This window comes from Mauremys reevesii, linkage group 1, assembly GCF_016161935.1.
Source record: "Mauremys reevesii isolate NIE-2019 linkage group 1, ASM1616193v1, whole genome shotgun sequence".
Taxonomy (NCBI): domain Eukaryota; kingdom Metazoa; phylum Chordata; order Testudines; family Geoemydidae; genus Mauremys; species Mauremys reevesii.
Genome location: NC_052623.1, coordinates 144,332,991 through 144,352,107, shown reverse-complemented (window position 1 = coordinate 144,352,107; position 19,117 = coordinate 144,332,991). Strand labels below are relative to the sequence as shown.

At 43.3% G+C, this 19,117-nt stretch overlaps 1 protein-coding gene and 1 long non-coding RNA gene across 4 annotated transcripts in view; one reads left to right on the top strand and one right to left on the bottom strand.

Moving 5' to 3' along the window:
- SMPX (small muscle protein X-linked) overlaps window positions 1–19,117 on the top strand; it is a 96,092-nt gene that overhangs the window by 54,559 nt on the left and 22,416 nt on the right. For 2 of the 3 annotated variants that reach the window (XM_039541027.1, XM_039541085.1), the window contains exon 5: window positions 1,538–1,825. The exons of the other annotated variant lie outside the window; for it this stretch is intronic. The gene's annotated coding sequence lies outside the window, so the exon portion shown is untranslated. Of the gene's footprint in view, window positions 1–1,537; window positions 1,826–19,117 lie in introns of those variants that run through there. 3 annotated transcript variants of the gene reach the window in all.
- LOC120406355 lies at window positions 308–11,274 on the bottom strand. The gene is made up of 3 exons (XR_005599230.1): window positions 11,230–11,274; window positions 1,458–1,539; window positions 308–435 (listed from the first exon to the last, which is right to left on the bottom strand). It is a non-coding gene; the product is annotated as an uncharacterized LOC120406355 (long non-coding RNA).

The window sequence follows — 19,117 nt, the reverse complement described above, 5'->3', positions numbered from 1 at the left end:
GGCACAGACCGGTGTAAATCTGGTGTAGTTCTACCAACTTCAGTCGAGTTCCTTCACATTAATACTGGTGAAAGGGAGACCAGAATTTGAAAAGATGTCCAACGAAAGCCATTTGTCTGTGAGATAACCTGAAGGAAATTCAGGCTGAAATTAAGTGACAGGCAGCTGATAAACATACAAAGCCAAACTGAGATGTGATCAGGCTGCTTTGATTATTATAAGAGATCAACAGTGTTTGAAACATTCTGTGAATTTTTTTTACCTCATTCTTTTAGACAACTAATTCATTTTCACCATTTCTTAATTAATTTCTCCAAGCCATCAGGATTAGTCATGTGGGATTATTTCCTATGTCCTCTCTTATTTGCCTCTGCTGTAAACTGATTGGGCCCAGTCTGTCTTCCATTTTTGCGCCGATTGATAAGGCCCCCACATCTTAGGAAGAGCAACAAAAATCAATATTTATGTAAAATATTGTGAGCTATAAACCATGGTCATTTTTCTTGGTGCTATGACTGTTTAATTTTCTGAGAAGTTTAGTAAAAGTTTATTGAGTGCAATAGAGTTTACACCAAATACAGGTATCCTGAAAATACTTAAAATTTTACTGATTAAACAAATATCCCAAGAAAGCAAATTTCCTGCATTTCAAATCTGGTATTTCCTCATGATTGACCTGATCTGTACGATTGAAATCAATGGTAACTTAACTTCAAAGAGAACAGGATTAGACCCTATGCAAGGTTATACATTAACTGTAACTATTCAGGCAAAAAACCTTGGGTGCCAGCAGCAGCCCCAAAATCAAACTGTTAGGATGTACAAAAATAGGGCAGAAAATATTGCTCTCCCCTGCAATAATGTGTTCAGTGCTGTCATTCAAAAGAGATACAGCAGAAATAAAAGGGGTGTAGAGAGAAGTGGCAAAAATAGAGGCAAAGAGAAACTTCCATATGAAGAGAGACTTGAAAAGGCTGGGACTGTCTAGAGAGGCAATGAATAAGAGGGATATGATAATTGTTTACAAACTAATGAGTTGTATAGAGAAGGAAAATTAGATGCTCCCATTTACTTTTTCTCATAGTTAAACAACAAGGGGACATTCAATGAAATTGAAAGGCAATACATTTTCAACGGATGAAAGGAAATACTGTGGTGTTTTTTATATTTATGCAATGCATATTTATTATTTATCCTGTGGATCTCATTGCCACAGGATGCCATAGTGGCCAAGACCTTAGACAGATTCATTAAAGGATAAGACATTTAGAAGAATCATGAGGACATCCACAGCTTCATTAGAGATATGTGAACTGTGGGTAGAGGAAAGTACCACATAAAAATGATGGTATTTTACACCCACTTGGTATTCATTCCACTCTGCACTGGTGTAAATGACTACACAATGTGCAAGGCAAATTGCAGATGCTAAGAATATATTTTCATTAAGAACTTACATGAACTTTCATGATTTCTCAAAAAACGTCCACGAATACAATGTTAAATGATACATTTCTTGTCTGTTTTTATCTTGCAGATCTGAAAAGAGAAACAGAATGAAATATAACGAGTGCAGATTATTGAAATATTTTATATATTTGTACGAAGATTATGAACTTCCTAAATACAAGAGACTCCATAAAAATGTCCTCTTTGTACATTTATATCCCTTTCTTGTTGTCTATTTTGCATAATGTAAAAAGTACTGGTGACATAACCTAGCACAAAACAGAAAGCGGTGAACATATTCAGGAATAAGTTTGATTTTATGAGCAGAGAATAATGTAACTCAAGGTTTGAGTAAAAACAAAACAAAACAAAACAACAAATAAACCATTTTCCAGGGGGAAAGATGTTCTTACTAGTTGAATTTTTTCTCTTGCTGTTGAAAATAGATAATATTGACATAACAGTTTCATGGATAAAATGTTTTTATGAAAGCGCAGATTGCAGGCTTAGTAAAAGTTCATCTATTCCATGCTTTACTTTTACATATTAATGATTGGTTAATGGATGGGTTTGAAATTCTGTAAAATAAAGAGTTAAAGTAAGGTGAAAATCTTTACTCTTTGAAGAGGAGTTCATCCTAAATTCCTCCTTTGCTGTAGAGCCACAGTATTTTCTTTTGCCTAAAAATGTAAAATGCACTGTTGTTCAGATATTTATGCAATGCTTTTACATTGTACAGAACTTGGTGACAGAAATGTGAGGTAAAAAGATCCTTAAATTGACCCTGATTCAGGAAAGCACCTCTGTTCAGGAAAGCTCTTAAGCACATCTTAAAATTAAGCACACACTTAAGTGCTTTCCTGGAATTGTGGGTCTTAAAACCCAATCCTGCAACCCTTATTGAAGCAAATAGTCCCATCAATTTTGATGCGACTACTCACCTGAACAAAGGATAAAGAATCAGGCCCTTAGAAGCAGGGGCGGCTCTACAAAGTAGGCTGCCCCCGCAGCGCCCGCGCGCTGCCGCCGCCCCCCCCCGGTCCTCGGGTCCCTCCTCCCAGCTCTGCATCCATGGGAGGAGGGAGCATTCGCTCGCTGAGGCCGCATGCCTGCGGAGCCCGGCGGCGGACGGCGGGAGCCGACCCCCGCGGGCGCGCCGCGCGGAGCTGCACGCGGAGAGCGAGCGAACCGGGGACCGGGCCGCAGGCAGCGCTGCAGCGCCCGGCCGCCCCCGCTGCGACATGCCGCAGCGGGGGCCGAGCAGCAGCTCACGAGCCAAATTAAAGAATCAGGCCCTTAGAAGGTAATATAAAATACTGTCTCCTATATATTTTTCCACTGTATTAATATTGCACAGAAATTGAGTATGATCAAACAGATATTTAAATATTATGATTAAATGTGATACCCACAGCTTGTTTTCTATGGAATGTACATAATGAAGATTGTTTAAGGCATATTCTATTTTTGGAAATGAAATTTTATTGTTGGAGAAATTCAATACATTGTATTTCCTTGGTCTCGTTTATGTCATTTACTCACTGTGGAGGGACTGTTCTGGTAATGGTATTCATGAGTTTTCTACCAGTGACTGTACCTGTTCTACATGCAATGAAATCTGCCTGGATTACTTGTAATTTATTCTATTCAAATAAGGATAATTATTCTGCTTAGAAAACAGGTTTCCAACAGAATGTTACTAACAGTGACATATGTTAAATGCAAGCAGCAGTTTCTCATTTGCTACATGACAGGATACCAAAGTCAGCCACTAGTATCCTTACATTTTAAGTCATTATAGATTATATTTGCATGACTCTATACAGGAAATTATACAGGATTCTCAATCACTTCGACTCAGGAAAAAAGTACATGCTTGTATTTTTGCTTTAAATAAGTAATATCAGTGTAGTTTACTAGCTTGCTTTATCCTGTACATGTGTAGCTAATTCCCCTTTATGCACTCTGCAGCCCTAAAGCAAGAGTGTCTAAGGTGAAATTAGAGAAGTGTCAAGATCCAGAATGCAGCAGGCGCATCTTTCATTTACACATTGACAAGATTAGCATGACTATTTGATCAAGAAAGAACAATTTCCCATATGCTGCATTATCACTCACTGCAATGCAAAACATTCTCTGGAAAATGCCATCCTTTGGATTTTTACACAATCTCCAACTACTTGCAAAATTCACAAGTGGAGATGTTTACTTTGTTCTATTTCCCAGGAATCTCATGGCACTGAATTTTAAACAGACCACAAACATTCATAGCTGAATAAGATACGGATATGCATATTTCCCACTATTTTATGAACTTTTCCTCTCTATAATTAATTAACAAATTCAGCTAATTAAATATACTTTGGTAAAGTCCCAGGTTATCTCAGTAATGCTCATGTTCTATCACTTAATATCTAACTTCCAGAAAGACGAGACTACAACTAGATGGAAACGGGCCTTTGAAAGAAGGGAAGGGTGGATTGAAAGTAAATGAACAGAATGCGCATATCCTGGAATCAGAGATATGGTATTAATTTTCTATTTTGCGCTACACCATTGGCTATCACTGCTGTAGTGATATGCATTCTTTTACTGGAGCTGGTAAGAATTACTTGTAAGACTTTTTATATGCACAGCAAATTTAGGTCATGCCAGAATTAAGGTTGCCTGTGCAATCTTAATTCAGCCTGCCTGTGTACATGCATTATGGTACAGTTTTCAATTACACAATTACATACTATTTTTTTCCAGAGGACTCTGGCCTCAATTAAGTGATCAATAGCTATCTTGTGCACTAAATAATTAAATATTTTGTTTTCTTTTTAATGAGCTGAAGACAGAATTATAATTTCCTCATGGGCTTTTCTGTGGAGCTCCTCATTTTGTATCCGACTACAGTATCACCAACAAAAATAAATGTATTTTCACAACACCCATGTGAGGTAAGTGGCTATTAGTCCCATTTAACAGATGGGAACTGAGGCACAGAGAAGTTAAAGTCAAAAGTATCCACCAATTTTTGGTGCCCAATTTGAAATGCTGAAGACCTGATTCTTTACTTAGCATTACAGCATGTTCAAACCATAGCTCCCAGTTGCAGCTGGGAGAGCTCAGCACTTCTGCAAGTCAGACCCAGAGTCTCAAGCCAGGCATCCAGAAAAGGAGCATCACATCAGAACTCTGTGGCAGAGGCAGGGAACGAATCCAGTTCTCCAGGGCAGTATTCAACCTCCTTAACCATGAGCCCATCCTTTTTCTTCCTGCCTCATTCACTGCACACCTTCCAACTTCCGCAACAAATGAAGCAGGGCTCCTTCAGAGAACAGTCTCTTTTACTATACAACTCTGATTCGTCCCCAGAGCAGGGCCATCCTGTGTACTGAATGAGACAGAGGTCTTATGTGATCAGGTACTCACCTCCTTCCCCTCACCCTCTGGTCTCCTTGCCCAGCTAGTCCCAGTTTCCTACCTGGCTCCTCATCCAATCTCAGTCTCACCCATAGCTACTGGCTTGCAGTCTCCCTTTACTATTGCTGCCCTGGTTCCCAGTACCAGTCTCCCGCTGGCTCTCAGTCTGCCTTTCCCTCAACTCCCAGTGCCATTCTCCCTCTGCCAGCCTCCAGTCCCAGTCTCACAGCACAGAATATAACCAGTAGGCAGTACTGCTGGGCTTGGGCACCAACCCTTCTCCGTGCCCCCCAACCAACAGGTCAGCGAAAGGAACATCTGTGATGTAAAAGCCACTCCCCTATCAAATTTCAAGTCCCAGTTCCAAAGCACGGGGATGCTGGAGCTTTTCAAAGAAAATATCACCAGTATATCTGACACCATGAAAAACAACATGTTATTCCATAGCCTCATTTTCAGATATGGCTAAACCATTTGGGCTGAAATTTTCCAAAAGCTTCAATCTAAGGCCAACATCAGACACCCAGCCTGGAAAACGTAAGCCCAAATGCCTTTAGTTTGACAAAGTTATAAGCAGAGTCCTATGCCTTTTTTTTTAAAATTTTTGTTTTATTTCATTTTATCATCCCTGGGGGAGGGGAGGGCAGGTCCTGCCTCCAGGGAGATGAAATGAAATTCCTGAAAAATTCCCGGTGAGGAGGGGAGGCCTGGGATGGGGTTTGGAGAGTGAGCCCACCCTCCCCTCACCCTGGGCAGTGGCATCTCCTGTGTCCCAGGCGTTAGGCCCCGCTCTCCACTCTGGGAGTTGCGACCTGGGACACAGGATCACAGCCCCTCACAGTGTGACGCTGTGTTCTCAGGGTGGAGAGGAGGTAACTGAGACTGACTGAGATGGTATTGCATTGTTATCACTACTCTCTGTATAGGTCATAGAATAATAGAAATGTAGGGCTGGATGGGACCCCAAGCAGTCATCTAGTCCAGCCCCTGCACTGAGGCAGGACCAAGTAAACCTAGACCATCCCTGACAGGTATTTGTCTAACTGTTCTTATAAACCTCCCGTGATGGGGGAATTCTACCACCTCCCTTGGTAACCTCTTCTCTTGCTTATCTGTCATATGGTTAGACATTTTTACTAATATCTAACATAAATCTCCCTTACTGAAAACTCAAATAGAATAATGAAAGCCAGAGGAAGAATTATCTAGGTTAACTTTCTACCCAATACTAAGCACTGTAGTTTCTTGCCAATGGCAAAAAAGGATCGAGCTAGCCTGGTTGTGTTTTCCAGAGAAGTTACTGGGGCTACATGGCGGAGGAAGGTTCCGCCAAGAAATTAACGGTAGTCATTATGCTATACCTGCAGCAAGGGATTCAGTTAATGAAACATCAAGATCATATATCAGAGGGGTAGCCGTGTTAGTCTGGATCTGTAAAAGCAGCAAAGAGTCCTGTGGCACCTTATAGACTAACAGACGTATTGGAGCATGAGCTTTCGGAAGTGGGTATTCACCCACGAAAGTTCATGCTCCAATACGTCTGTTAGTCTATAAGGTGCCACAGGACTCTTTGCTGCTATCAAGATCATAACGTTTCCTGGAGGAGGCTTTTTGTCCTCAGCCATTGAACAAAATATGTTGCAACGACTATTCAGATGATCGGCATGCAAGCACAAACACACATAGTTTGTAGAGTCTAGAGATAGAATGATCATTTCTTTTACATGACAAATTTAAATGAGCTTTATTACATTTAATACAATAATCTTGGCAAGCCTAATCCTTGACCATAAAGAAGTCGAATACATATCAGCTGATTTGATAGCATCCCAACTATGCCATCTGTGTAATCTGAATGATAGAGCTACCTTTTGGGGTGCTAGTATTTATTCAGGTTTTATTATTTATATTGCAGCCAGTCTTAGAGGCCAGGACCCTATTGTGCAAGTGTGAAAGGGTGCACTCACTCCTTTTCCTGGTGCCCTTTGTCAGCTGTTGCCCTCGTCAGGTGGGTCTTCAGGGGCTTAGCCCTCTGGTTAATTCACACATGGTCAAAACACATGAAGGAACCTCTTCTGGGGTAACAAAGGCCAACAAATGGTTGGCCTTCTCCAGGATCTTCATCCCCATCTCTGGGCCTGTTTAAATTCTAGCCACTTTCTTGGGCTTTTATTATTGAGTCTTAGCCCCTTCTTGAGGTTTAGGCCACTTAGGCCAGTGGGGGGACCTGGGCCTGCCCACTACTCTGGGTCCCAACCCAGGGACCCTATAAACAGCAGCCACATACTGCCTCCCTTTAATTGTTGCTGTTGCTGCTGCTGCTGCCTACCCTGGGCTGCTTCCTACTCTGTCCCATCACCTTCTTGAGCTCTCTGTGCATTCCCTATTTGAGCAGGGTCTTTCCAAGGCTTCCTTTCTTGGAGAGTCTCTCACTCTCTCTCCTGATTTCTCAGGGTCTTCTCTCAGGCATCTGCACTTGGAGAGCTTCCCAGTCCTATCCCTGCCTGAGTACTGTCTCTCCCAAGCCTCTTTATCTGTGGAGTTTCACAGCCTTCTAGTCCTTCTGCACCCTTCTGGTCCCAGCCAACAACTGACTAGCTCAACCCATGCCCTGCAGCACCTTTTAGCTGAGCCTGCTGTGCTCTGATTGGCTGCTTTGCTGCAGTCTTTCTAGGCAGGCCTGGAGGACCCACCTTTACTGCTTCTTTTCTGGGGTGGGATGTGAGAGAACCGCGAGGGCTCAAAGGACGTGGTATACCCTGTCACAGCAAGGCTCTGTACAAACATATAACAAAAAGCTCCTACTCTAAAAAGCTTACAGCCTAAGAGTGTATCCACCTGTGGTCTAAAACAGACAGAGAGGGCAGCACGAGGAAATAGGGTGACCAGACAGCAAGTGTGAAAAATCGGGATGGGGCTAGGGGGTAATAGGAGCCTATTTAAGAAAAAGACCCAAAAATCGTGACTGTAAACTCGGACATCTGGTCACCCTACAAGGAAACATGATAATATCATAGTTGGTATCCTGCTAGCCATAACATAGGAAACACTAGTGGAACATATGCAATTACACACGTGTGGTGTGTGCTGGACTTACCCCTAAAAGTAATATCAATTGTCTAGTACCATTCATGTGTGGATAAGTTACAAGGGAAACTTATTAATGCTAAATGGGAGGATACCACCTTTGCATGTACAGGCTTATACTGCAGCATTTTCTTTTGGTCTGCATGATGTGACTGGATTAAATATATGTTACGAGACAAATAAGGAAGAACTAGAAGTAAGACCAGAAAACCATGATAAAAGTCATGTTTCCTATGTGTTTAGAAGGAGTCAAAAAACCATTTACCAAGTAAGCAGAGCTGCTCAAATGTTCTGGTGGACATTGCCTGAGACAACCTAAGGCAGACTTGTGACTAATTGCAAGTCATATAATCAAGTAGTGAAATATTAAAGAGCTTTAAGTGAAAATATTCTGGCCCTGCTAAGAACAATGTAGTTCACATTGACAGGCTGTTGGTAAATCAAATTTGGTAGGCTACCTCTACTGTGGTTTTGTCAGGATGGTTTATTTTGAACCGTAAGACAATATGTTGCTACATTTTAGTAAATTGCAATATTGCAATTTGAAGTTATTATTTAATTGTAAAAAGTAACAATCATTTCACCTTTTTAACAATGTTGAACATATCTATAGCTATATAACTTCAGATCTTAGCTGTGATCAAACTAAAACACACAATGAGTACTTGGGTTTGAATGGGCTTGGTTTCATATTAATTTTCTAGTGAATAAACAGAAAAATTAGGGTGGATGATATTATCTTTGTTGTACACAATAAGAGTTTGTAAAAAAATAAGCCTGTAGCTCTCAGTAATCTCTGAGTAACAGGCCTCAAGCTATGTTCAGCAAGTGAAGTGTATTCTCATAGACTGAAATGAATCTGGAGCCTCTACTTTTTAGCTGATGGGAAATTAAAATAACCTCCAACCTGAATAGAAATTTAAATACCACCTAGTGGAATTTTTAAAGGAAAACATTGCTGCAATAATGTAGTATCACTTGGTACCTCACATGTTGGCTACTTTTAGAATTTGGGAGGTGAGGGGAAAATCAGAAAGGTGCAGCTTAATAGAGAACACACAATATCTCCAGATTCAAAAGAACAAATCTCCAATGCCTCAGTTGAAGCCAACTGTTAATATATAAAAAATAACACATACATTACTGTATGAAAGACACTTTACATCTCTCTGGCTACAGCTACACTTGGAACTAGGGGCATGATTCCCAGCTCTCATAGACGCACTCACCGTAGCTCTCAATGAGCTCTTGTGTTAAAAATAGTAGTGAGGCCGCAGTAGCATGAGCAACAGCGAGAGGCTGCAACCGCTAGTCACCCCAAGTACAAACCCTCCTGGACCGCATGAGTGTGTATTCAGGACGGCTAGCCTGTGCCACTGGAGCTACACGGCTATTTTTCGCATGCTAGCTCAATGAGAGCCAGAGTGAGTATGTCTGAGAGCTGGGACTCACCCGGTGCAGATGTAGTCTCTGCGACAGTGAAGTGTCATCAAAGCAAATGTGCAGTTTGTAAAGAGCTTTACAACCCCTTCAGTTCTGACAGCGTTCTTAGCACTTCTTGCATACCTGCCCCATGCACAGCCATGCACTCATCCTCTTTTTTACTGCTGAAGGTTAACTAGGATAGATTAAAGCTTCCAAGTCCGTTTTCTACAGCTAGTTTAGATCCAATAGATAATCTCACTTCAGGTCACCTAACTCTTCTAAATGTCACATATGCATGTGACCTGGAAGCATATGCAGGCTGTCTGCATACCTGAATACCAGTGAGTCAGTCTCTAAAATGCGTGGGTGAAACAGCATCTTTATTCCCTTCTTTGACGAATGCGGCTCTCCATTCTGATATTTACAGCAGAGCAGTTGAACAGGACAGACCGAGTGGGAGAGCCTTGCATAAGTCAGGGAAAGGGAAAGGGCATCCCTATCACACAGCTGAGGGAATCAGAGTCAGTGTCAAATTCATACAATTACTGTGATACAAATGTGAATTCTCCACAGAAATGCTTGCACTTGACAAGACTGTGATGTGTGCGTCTGAACACAGGCAAATCCACGTGCTCCCTGCACCATTTGGCAGGCGAGTCAAATGAAGCACACACGTGCTGCAGCCACATAAATGGTCTAAAAATGACAGGCCAGCTCCTCAGATGGTGCATGTTGGCGTAGTTCCATTCAGGACACTGGAGCTATGTAGACTGTAGACTTTAAAATACTCTGAGTGAGAAATGTTCAGAACAGTTTGTACTGAAAATCATATTAATATAACAGAAAAGGGTGCATTAAAGAAGAGTCAGCCTCATTCACTGTCTCTATGCTTTACCAGGCATGTGGCTTAATGGTGCTCATGGTCTAGTGGTTAGAGCAGCTACTTAATAATAATAAAGAATTTACACTGGTAGGGCTTGATCCAGCAAAGTGCCCAGAACCTCCTGCAGGAGCTAAGTGCCTTGTTCCCACTGCCCTTGTTTTTCTGAGACCTCAATGGGATTTTGGAATACTCCACCCCCCTCAGGAGTTACTTGGTACCTACCAGGATTAAGCCCTCATCTGAAGATCTCAAGGGATGTTTACAGTAATTCATTGCTTGTTTTTCTGAGGCAGGTTGGTGATCTTATGTTAATTTTACAAAGGGAAAAAATAGAGGAGGTAAGTAAGTTGTCCGATATAACCCAATAAGTCAGTGGCAATGCTAGGGAGCTGTGGCCAGAATCCAGCCCCTTTGCATCACTCAAGCTGTGCCAAAGTGTACATCTACACTTCCAGGTGGAGGGGTGATTTCCTACCCTCCTTCTGTTTGAACAAATGCACTAAAAATAGAAATGTAGCTGCAGCAGTCTGAGCAGCAGCAGAGGGTAGCTGCCCCAAATACGAACCCATCCAAGTCACTAGGTACTGTGACAAAGTTCTTCCTCTGACTTGGTGGGTCCTGCGCTTTTTGGTGGATTTGCTTTCCTCAGAGGTTCTCAGCAGCCCTGAGTTTGGCCACTTCTGCTAGAGGCTCAAACCTGCCATTCACTCAGCTAACCTCATCACTGGCTAGCATGGGGGAAATAGAGAACAGTCCCCACAGTCTCTGTTGCTTCTCACAGACCAGGTCAACTCCTCCTGTGACCAATCAGGAGTTGGAGGGATGGGGGGAACCCATGGGTACACCAGGTTCCAGCCTTCGGCCCTGTGGATAGCAGCTGTCTACAATGTCTCCTGAATCAGCTGTGTGACAGCTACAGCTACAACTCCCTGTGCTACTTCCCTGTGGCCTCCCCACTGCACCTTCTTTATCCTCACCACAGGATCTTCCTCTTGAAGCCTGATCACACTTGTACTCCTCAGTCCTCCAGCAGCACTCCTTGCACCCCCCCCCCAACTGATGGGAGGGCCTTTTTAAACCAGGTGTACTAATTAGCCTGCCTGCCATAATTGATTCTAGTAAGTTCTTAATTGGCTCCAGGTGTCTTAATCAGCTTGCCTGTCTCAATTGGTTCTAGCAGATTCCTGATTGCTCTAGGGCAGCCCTTGGTCATTTAGGGAACAGAAAATTGTTCATCCAGTGGCCAGGATATTTGCCTTCTATCAGACTCCTGGACCCCACTGGTCTGGGTCTGTCACAGTACATATTCAGGCTGGCTAGCCCCTCCCACCACCACTTGCTCGGTAAGGGCTATACTCTATATTTTTAGCGCGCTAGCTGGTTCAGAGCTAGCAAGGGTTTGGGAATTACAACTCCAGCCTGAAGTGTAGGCATAGCCAAAGGGATGGTACGGGGGGATGAGAATCTGGCCTTTTAGCTCCTGCTTATTTACTGGATCACCTGGAATTTTCCATAGTCTCTCACTAGCGCAGAAGAGAAATGAAAGCAATTGGCCTTCAAGAATGCGAACTACTAACATCAAGAACAGGAATGTTTATATTCTTAAGCTTTCAACAAAGAGAACAAAACACCACTTAACCTATTTTCCTTTTATGTGCAGGCAGCAAAAAATATTCTAACCTCAGCACTGTTGAAATATATTTTTATACTGTAGCCATGAATTCTTAAACATGCATTCTTATATATTGATCTCAGCAAAAATGCCGAAGCTGAGATATCCCCAGGGAGTAGCTCTTTAAACAGCAATGATGTTAGGCAATGAATTTTCAATCACTCTTCTTGTGAACAGAGGCAATAGACATACATTCATCCCTTTGTTCTGTACCTTTTCAAATTACTGACATGCTGGGCAAATTTTCAAAACAGGGCAACTGTGGTGTCTCAAAAGCACCAAATCTCAGTATGCAAACCAGGTTTGTCCTATTTAAGACCCCAATTCAGGAAAGTCTCCCTCTTCAGGAAAGCATTTAAGCACATCAGTAGGACTTAAGCACATGCTTAATGTTAAGCGCATGCTCGAGAGCTTTCCTGATTTGGGGCCTATACTAACATCGTAATTCAATGCACAAATTCACACACAGCATTTCAGGGAAAATATATATTGGGAGGGGAGTGTCAAAAAGGAAGAGGAAAAAAAATCAAAGGAAAATATGAATATGAAAAAAACTGAATATGAATCCTACCATTTCCACATATTATATTTTAGGAAGAAAGGCTTAAAAAGAGATTATTTCCTCTGAGGTAAAATTTACCCTAGTGCAGAGGTTTCATACAAGTAACCATGTCCCGCTTAAGCCATTAGAGCCAAATGACCAAAAAAATCAATTCTTGGAAGAATAGCAGCTGTCTCAAGCTGAACCCAGGCAAGACTGAAATGATGCTTGTCAGAAAGGGGAAATGCTTCAAAGAACTGGCCAACACATTGTGTTCACCTTCCACAGAAGCCCCCACTTTGGCAAAGTGGTATGAAGACTCAGGCCCCTGTTTGACTGCTATACTTGGAGGACCAGATAGCATCAAGCACCAAAAAGTTTAGTAGCTATTGGATGTCTAACATAGTGAACATCAGTGAAAATCACGTAGGATCTGAGGCTAAAATAGGGAAAGAACAAGTTAAAAATTACCTAGACAAGTTAGAGGTCTTCAAGTTGCCAGGGCCTGATAAAATACATCCTAGAATACTCAAGGAGCTGACTGAGGAGATAGCTGAGCCATTATTGATTATCTTTGGAAAGTCAAGGAAGACAGGAGAGATTCCAGAGGATTGGAAGAGGGCAAATCTATAAAAAAGAAGAAGGACAAACCGGGAAATTACAGACCAGTCAGCTTAATTTCAGTACCCAGAAAGATAATGGAGCAAATAATCAATTCATTTGCAGACACCTACAAGATAATAAGGTGATAAGTAACAGTCAGCATAGATTTGTCAAGCTTTCTTTGACAGTATAACAAGCCTTGTGGATAAGGAGGAAGCAATAGATGTGGTATATCTTGACCCTAGTAAGGCTTTTGATATTGTCTTGCATGATCATCTCATAAACAAACTAGGGAAATGTAGCCTACATGGAGCTATTTTAAGGTGGGTGCATAAATGGTTGGAAAACCATTCCCACAGAGTAGTTATCAGTGGTTCACAATCAAGCTGGAAGGGCATATCAAGTGGGGTCCTGCAGGGATCAGTCCTGGGTCCAGTTCTGTTCAATATTTTCATCAATGATTTAGATAATAGCACTGAGAGTACACTTATAAAGTTTGTTGGTGATATCAAGCTGGGATGGGTTGTGAGTGCTTTGGAAGATACTATTACAATTCACAATGATCTGGACAAACTGGAGAACTGGCCTGAAGAAAATAGGATGAAATTCAATAAGGATGAAATTCAAAGTACTCTCCACTTAGGAAAGAACAATCAAGTGTACACATACAAAATGGGAAATGACTGTCTAGGAAGGAGTACTGCAGAAAGGGATCTGGGGGTCAAAGTGGATCACAAGCTAAATATGAGTCAATGGTGTAACACTGTTGCAAAAAAAGCAAACATCGTTCTGGGATGTATTAGCAGGAGACACAAGAAGTAATTCTTCTGCTCTACTCTATGCTGATTAGGCCTCAACTGGAGTATTGTGTCCAGTTCTGGGTGCCACATTTCAGGAAAGATGTGGACAAATTGGAGAGAGTCCAGAGAAGAGTAACAAAAAAGATTAAAGGTCTAGAAAACATGACCTATGAGGGAAGATTGAGAAAATTAGATTTGTTTAGTCTGGAGAAGAGAAGACTGAGAGGGGTCATGATAACAGTTTTCAAGTACATAAAAGGTTGTTACAAGGAGGAGAGAGAAAAATTGTTCTTATTAACCTCTGAGGATGGGACAAGAAGCAATGGGGCAGGTTAGGTTGGACATTGGGAAAAAGTTCCTAACTGTCAGGGTGGTTAAGCACTGGAATAAATTGCCTAGGGAGGTTGTGGAATCTCCATCATTGGAGATTTTTAAAAGCAGGTTAGACAAAAAGCTGTCAGAGATGGTCTAGATCAGGCCTGCACAACATATGGCCCGCGGGCCTCACGTGGCCCACGTGGGCTCACTGTGTGGCCTGCAGGGGGTAAGTAGGCAAGCGGCAGGGTGGGGCAAGCCAACAGCTGGTTAGCTAGCTGGCTAGCTGGCCGGCTGGCAGGTGGGCGGGGTGTTGAAAAGGCCAGTGGCAGGCGGAGGAGTGAGGGTGAGCCAGCGGCAGGGGGCAGGGGCAGTGGCAGAAGGTAAGAGGCGAGCAGCGGGCAGGCAGGTGAGCTAGCAGTGGGGGGAGCATTCGAGCTGGCAGCAGACAGGCAGGTGAGCCGGTGGTGGCGGTGGCAGTGGAGGTGGGTGGGGCTGAGGAGCTGAGCGGGTGGCAGGGGGTGAGTAGGCGAGCCGGGAGGGTGGGGGGCTGAGGAGGCGAGCAGGCAGGCAGTGGCAGGGAGGCAGGTGAGCCGGTGGCTGAGGAAGTGAGCGAGCGGGCAGGCAGTGGCGGGGGGGCAGGTGAGCTGGCGGCAGGGGAGGGGGGCTGAGGAGGCGAGCGGGGGGTGAGTAGGCAAGCCGGGGGGTGGGGGAGATGATGAGCTGGGCAGGCAGTGGCGGGGGGATTTATACTTGCGGGGGGGGGGTGAGGAGCTGAGTTGCGAGTCGGTGGCTGACCTGTTCTATTGATCCTGTCCCTCATAAAAATTGGTCCTTTTTGCTGCTTTTCTCTGGGTTGGGGGTTGTCCCAATGCTGCAAAGAGGGTGTTCCCAAAGGAAGGTACTTGTGTCTAACCCCCTAGTCCATCGGTATGTCTGCTTTTCTCTAGTCAGCCCACTTGACAAGCTTGATTGTCCTTGGTCTGGCTCCCATCCCCATCCAGGCAGCTGTTTGGAGGTGCCTGCCTTCCATGCCTTCCTCATTCACACCTCATTCATTCAACAGGGCAACTGATTACAAAGTTGGGGGAAGATCTTATTCTTCTTCTAGCAAAAAGACATTTTTCTTTTACCTTAATTATACCTTAGGGGCCCGCTATAACATATTACCAAGGTTCAATACCGCTGTTTCGGTGGGGCGGCGCTGGGGAAGGAGGGTTTGTTTCCATGGAGCGGGTGGCGCTGGGGCTGGGGGTGTGTTTCAGGGGGGCTGCGCAGTGCTGGGAGGTGGTGTTTTGGTGGGGGTCAGGGGGTTTAGGCCTCAGCTGTTTTCTTTGGAGTAATATGGCCCTCACCGCTTTATGAGTTGTGCAGGCCTGGTCTAGATAATACTTAGTCCTGCCATGAGTACAGGGGACTGACTAGATGTCCTTTCGAGGTCCCTTCCAGTTATACAATTCTGTGATTCTATCATCACTGTCTGACCAGCTTTAGGAAATGCAGCAAAACTTTCCTCTTTGAAAAAGCCTTTCGATATTAGGAATGACACTCACTATACTGCCATCCCTTTCTACCTGTAAACCTCAACCAATCAAAAAAAGGAGGAAATTAATATTTTTTTTAAAAAAAACCTAAACCAAAACCTCTATTCCATGCAGATGTTTGACCGTGAAAAGGAGAAGTACCAGAGACACTAAGGACTTCACTGTAGCAATTGATTTTATGTGGAAGGAGCTCAGATACTCCAGTGATGGGTGGCAGTATAAAACCCCAAGAAAGATGGCAAGACAAACCTATTCCAAACAGAAAAGGAGGGTTGGGGGAGAAGTTGGGGAGCTTTACCATTGGGAGGGAGGAAAAGAGTAAAAGGAAGTCACATCAGATAACTCCAAATTCCAGGGACTCCAAATTCCAAATGCCAGTCCAGGTGTTGCAGCCCCTTTAAGATTCCATGCTGTTCACTTCCCCAGAAAGGAGCCACTGACCTCCATCTACCCAAGTTACTCTATACAGTTCTAAAAGATACTAGACCAGATCCTCAGCTGGCATAAATCAATGTAGCGCCAATGAAATCAACAGACTAAGGTTAGGCCCCAATATTAGGAAACTCTGAGCATGCAGGTATTTCTTGAATGATGTGGGGAAAGAACTAACTCAAATTAAGAGCTACTCCATTCCCCTGAAAATGCATAATATAAACCCCTGAAAGATGTTGTATCAAATGTTGAACAGATATTGCACCTTATCTTAGTCAAAGGCAGACTGACACATTCTGGGAGGATAGGCAGCGAGTGGCATAAATATTTCATTTCTGTCTGTACCTTTCCATTGTCAATTTCACAACCACTGCCACTACCCACTAACATAAGGTTCAGGTCTAGGATACAAGATCTGTTTAAATCCTTCAACTACTACTTTTCAAATATTGCTATTTGGTAGAAGAATGGAGCAGAGGAAAGCCACAGAAATGGTCATTTCAAGCCACCTGCTGGATCTAGAGTCCTGTGTGGATACAAATTTTGTATCTGCATCCAATCCGAAAACATGGTCCGGGAATATAAAGTGGATATCCCCAGATTTGCAGGGCTATAGCTGGATCTTAATGTTTCCTTTTTTGTTCACAAGAAGATGTAATTACCCATCCCTAGAAAAGACACAGGGTTTCTTTGTGGTGCTGTGATGTGGGGGAGAACAAACTTGTTGTAATCTTTCTCTACAATGTTTGATTTAGCTTACTCAGTAGAACCCCCTTACGATGAACTAAGATGCAGTGAAACTCCACTAATAGTGACATAGATTGAAAGTACAAAATTATTTCCTTACTTTCCATTGTGCAGATTAAAGACCTGATCAGAGGAAACATAATTTTGTTAATTTTTATTCCTGTTACTAAGAGGTGAGGGAGATCTAGATTTCACAGGCTGTGAGGCTCAATGGTTGAAAAACCATGGTCTTCCCCACTTTAGTAACAGTATCATCAAGAAAAATTGCTTGAGTGTCAAAATGCTCTCAGTACCAGCCAAAGCGACTGCATGATCTTATTGTTGTCTCCTGTGCTCTCTCTTCCTCCCTACTAGACTAATGATACCATTCCTTGTGATGTCAAGCCTTAATTTAGTCTGTAAGCTATCTGAGGCAGACACATTGGGCTTGATTCTGATCTTCCTTACATCAGCTTTTCACTGTTGTACAGTACCTCCATTTGGCTGAAATCTTCATCTAGCTCCACCTCTCTCATACTGCAGGGGCAAGAAGGGGGCAAAACCCCCAGTAGCAATAGTTGCTGATGATTACCACCTGCATCAGGGGTTCTTGGAACATCATAAAACCAGCAGACGGGCTCTGTGCTGTCTCTCTGTCCCATGGGGTGAATAGGATGAGGAAAGGGAGGAATTAGACCTAACTGACTTCTCACAGAAGGCTCTGAAATGTCTGGAAAGGGCATGGCGTCCTGCTGAAGAATACCAACCCACTTTCTTGCTGACAAAAGGATTATTAATACTTAAGAGGGAATCCAGGCCAAATCCAACTGTGTGGTATTTTGAAGAGGCTGGAGGGGGTCCAGAGAGTTCAACAGCCGTCAGTTTAATGGAGAGCAAGTCAATGTGCTCTGCTGAAGGTGAACAGGAGCTCTCAGAAGATGGGTCAGCTGCAGACTCAGGAGCAGACCAGGCAGCCTTAACAGCTAATGAAAGCTAGTTAGTTTTCGGGTATTTTGAGTATGGCCTTGCTTTCACAGTGAGCTTGCACTGTTAGCAGGGCATTCTGCCCTTTGCTTTCCCCTGCTTGTCTGCCATTTTGTCCCTGTGGTGTGAGGAAAGGCCTAACAAAAGCAGTGGCCTTTGCCCTGCTTTGGCAAAATTGAAACATTGCCCAGCAACTGCACAGCAGCAGGAAGACACACTTTGCACTGTTAGGCCTTGCCTGCAATGGTTTAACTTAGGCCTGGTCTGTACTAGAAAATTAGGTTGTCACAATGACGTTGCTCAGGCGTTGTGAAAAATCCACATTCCTGAATGGCACAGTTAAACTGACACAAGTCCTCGTGTAGACAGCGCTAGGTCGATGGAAGAATTCTTCCATTGACCTAGCTTCTGTCTCTTGGAGAGGTGGATTACTTGTGCTGACAGGAGAACTACTCCCATTGGCATAGGTAATGTCTACACTGAAGCGCTACAGTGGTGATAGCGTTTTAAGTGTAGATATACCCTTAGGGTGTGATTTTAAACCCATGTGGTTAAACCAGTGGTCATATTTGTTTCAGTTTAAGAGTGATTCATTTGATTTAGTTTAAGTCAATTCCTAACCAACTTGAGCTAATCCAAAATAAGGCTGTTTAGGCTTAAATAAGTGACTACACAGCCCTTTGAACTGGTTTAAGTGAATTGTTGCTCTTGATTAGCAAGGCAATATTTGCCTGGGACAAGAGCTAGGGGAGAATAGTGAGAGCAGGGAGATAAATAATGCATCTCACATTTGATAAGGATTCCTAATGTAACCCTACTTCCAGGTGGTGTCAGCAGAAGAAAGGCCCAGGTCTAGGGGTTCCTTTTAACAATACAAAACCAAACTGGTTCAAGCCCCCTATCTCCACTCAGAAATCTGGGAAAACTAAACACTACCCGTAGGTGTCTCTAAGAGGCACAAGCACTGAGTTTGTGTATAAAAAGGGGCAGGGAACACCACATTAATGTGGGAAAACATCTCAACAATGATTCAAAAGTATGCAAATCATAAACACTCACCCCATGGTATCTTGGGCAGTAGTCCCTTGCCTCAATTTCCCACCTCATGGAGCGAAAGTCTGACGAATGAATGTTCCTCCACTCACCTTTCCCTCTGCTGCACACCACTCACAGTTGCTTTTCCCAAGTCAGCAAAGTCCCAGAATCCAGGCATGCATCCATGTGGGTTCACCTCCCACCCCTAAATGG